The sequence below is a fragment of the Branchiostoma floridae genome, chromosome 5, assembly GCF_000003815.2.
Source record: "Branchiostoma floridae strain S238N-H82 chromosome 5, Bfl_VNyyK, whole genome shotgun sequence".
Classification (NCBI taxonomy): Eukaryota; Metazoa; Chordata; class Leptocardii; order Amphioxiformes; family Branchiostomatidae; genus Branchiostoma; species Branchiostoma floridae.
Window position 1 is genome coordinate 15,156,242 of NC_049983.1, and position 2,860 is coordinate 15,159,101.

The 2,860-nt window shown below is 37.3% G+C and overlaps 1 long non-coding RNA gene across 1 annotated transcript; it reads right to left on the reverse strand.

The window, feature by feature from the left end:
- Window positions 1-215: 215 nt before the first annotated feature.
- LOC118416884 lies at window positions 216-2,142 on the reverse strand. The gene is made up of 3 exons (XR_004831274.1): window positions 1,976-2,142; window positions 1,139-1,302; window positions 216-706 (listed from the first exon to the last, which is right to left on the reverse strand). It is a non-coding gene; the product is annotated as an uncharacterized LOC118416884 (long non-coding RNA).
- Between the last annotated feature and the right edge of the window lie 718 nt (window positions 2,143-2,860).

A 2,860-nucleotide genomic window follows, 5' to 3' on the forward strand; every position in this document is an offset into this window, starting at 1 on the left:
AACTTTGTACATGACGTCATCTGACGTCTTCCGGATTAGTGCAGCGAATCATTTCATCTGAAGAAGGTCGGAGTGCTCGACCGAAAATTTATGGTGAGTCCCTTCTTTGTGTTGGAACAAAGTTTAAACTTTTTCAATATGGAATTTACCAACACAGATGAGCTTTCATTCGGATATATAGATAGCTGTATAGAATAGACACTTTTTACTGTCTGTACCCTTGCAGTTCGCCTTTGGGCATGAATTTGCAAATAAATAGATTTAGAAAATAGTGATAGTGGTGTCAGAACGTAGGGATGTGGGAACGTAGGGGTGTCAGACAGTAGGGATGTCGGAGCATATGGCAGTGGTAACAAAGTTTGCTTCGAACCAGGTTCAAAACTGACCACAAACAATTTCCAAGTTGAGCAGTCTAAGGTGCACACGGATTTTTCTTTACAGTAAAATAATAAATCTTACAACAACCTGCTGTCACAAATTACGTTTTGTATTTTTGTTACATATATCTGGCAACAACACTGTAAATTAAGAAAATACTTCTGTGTTGCTTAGATAGACAAAATTAAAAACAAAGTCCCATCAACTTATTACGAGTAGTTTAAAACCTCATTGGTCTAGCTTTGCAAATGAAACTGAATTCATTGTTGCACCTGATGTCGTTCCATTCTCCTCTTGTCCACCACTTGTTTGGCCATTTCCTACCACTCTGTGGAAATGTTAGACAAAAAAACTGTTATTTTCTTTTTTTAACACCTCCTTCGTCATTTACAAGGACGGCCATGCCTAAGGATGAAACTATCAAAAGGCCAACAACCTGCTGTTACATCTTTTTAGTTTTGTTTCACGTTTGGCAAAAATAGTTACCTTGTAAACCAAAAGACTTCTGTATTGCTTCAATAGACAATCTCATCAAATTTGCCGTAGAAAATATGGTTTTCGACATTTGAACTCGATTTTTATCCATATTTCACAGTTTTTGACGGGTGAACAATTAGTGTTAGTGTTTATATCCTCCATGTGTGCTTTGTATCCGTAACTGTGATATAATACCTTTACTATTGGGATTGAACCCTAAACAAACATGGAAATATCGGGATGGCATCCTTGGTCTGAGGTGCAGAAAGGAAGAAACACGTACCCTGGCATACATGCAAACGCACTCTTCCTCTGTAGATAGGATCCAACTGACGTGGTTGTTAGGCTCACCAGGTGCCCAGTTCATATAGGTGACACCTGACCCATCGGTCCACCAAACCCTTTTTTTACGTCTACGGAGTCCAATCCACACCTCTTTCGTAGGGGCTTAAAGCAAGCAAAAAAAAAACTTTTTTAAAACAAGAGTTTGAAATATTTGAAGCTTTTGTAGTTTCTATGCATATTTACATAGTTTATTTATGGTATAATATAAAATTCCCATCATTTATCATTAATCTGTTTTGCCGCTTTTGCATAAATTATGCAAATCAATCCCTCATTTGCATATTTGTAGTCTGTTTATATACCACCTATCACCAATTACATGTGCTACATTTACTGAAGTCTAGTTATGGAAAATAATGGAATTATACAACTTCTAATCAATTATCCAAATCAAGACATCATTTGCATAACATGTATATCATTATGAACATCTTTGCCTAAAGGCTGCACTTGCGTTACGCTTGCGTCACTGCGTAGAATATTTTCATTATTTATGCAACTGTACCCTCATTTTGCATAATTGGTATTTCATTTTGTATATTTGGTCTAAGCTACGCACATACCCAAAATTATGAAAATCTGAATATCCGTCCTTCCTTTTTATGAGTTGATCTTATGTGGAATGTTTTTACAAAAATGCCCCTGCAATTCCAATGAATAAATAAAATCTCTAAGAATCATACCATCCAATTGAATGTAGATTGCTAAAGGGCTAAAAGAAATCTCTAAGAATCATAAAGACATCATTGATGTCAAGGAGCTGCTCATCACCTACATTTCGCGATGAGACTTGTGATGACATTGTTCTCCCTCGAGCTCGTTATTGACGCCAGACTTCCGTAGTGTCCGCATATAGAGTTTGCGGTGGACCAGCTGACTTCGTTTCTCGAAAACGAGTAGCAGTTGCCGTTGTGTGGGATCCACCCATTCCGGCACCTAGGGGCTAGCGCTGTAACACACGGTATGTGTATTGAGTTAAGGAACACACAAAGTTGTCATTTTCAATAGATAATATATTCATTTCATCAATCTGCCGACTTTTTTGTAGAATCCACCTTGTGGTGAATTACGCGACGTATATTCTGCAGTAACGTAACAAGCTACGTATCAACAAACTTCATCTTTGTTTTTTTAAATACCTACCCCCTTACTTAATATCCTAAATATGTACAGCTTCTCGAGTTATTCTGTCAAAAAACTTACAAACAAACAAACCCACTTAGACAACCACAGACGGCACCAAAATCTAGCTAAGGTAGTTAAGCTGGACGGAAAGATAGTATCATCAAAGGTTACGTCTGTAGCTATACATTCTAAATAAAGATACTAGTTTACACAACCGTTGCTTTATTCTCACCAAGGTTTCGATGGCCGTCTGTCACCTTCTTCAGGGCAAGTCTGACTGGTTCACATTTTGAAACGTTGGTTTGAATAAAGCAATGATTTTGTAAAAAGAGTCTCTATCCAGGGACGTACCAATCTGATGAAAATATTCATGGATTATACACTTCTACTTCTGGAAGTACATTATGACAGGCATATTCAATGTCTCTTAAGAAGAACCATTTGAACAAGAACTACGTGTTTCACCCACAAAAGTCCGGAATTATTAGATACATGACTTCAGAAAAATACTTACCTTGCTGACAGTTCTGTCCAG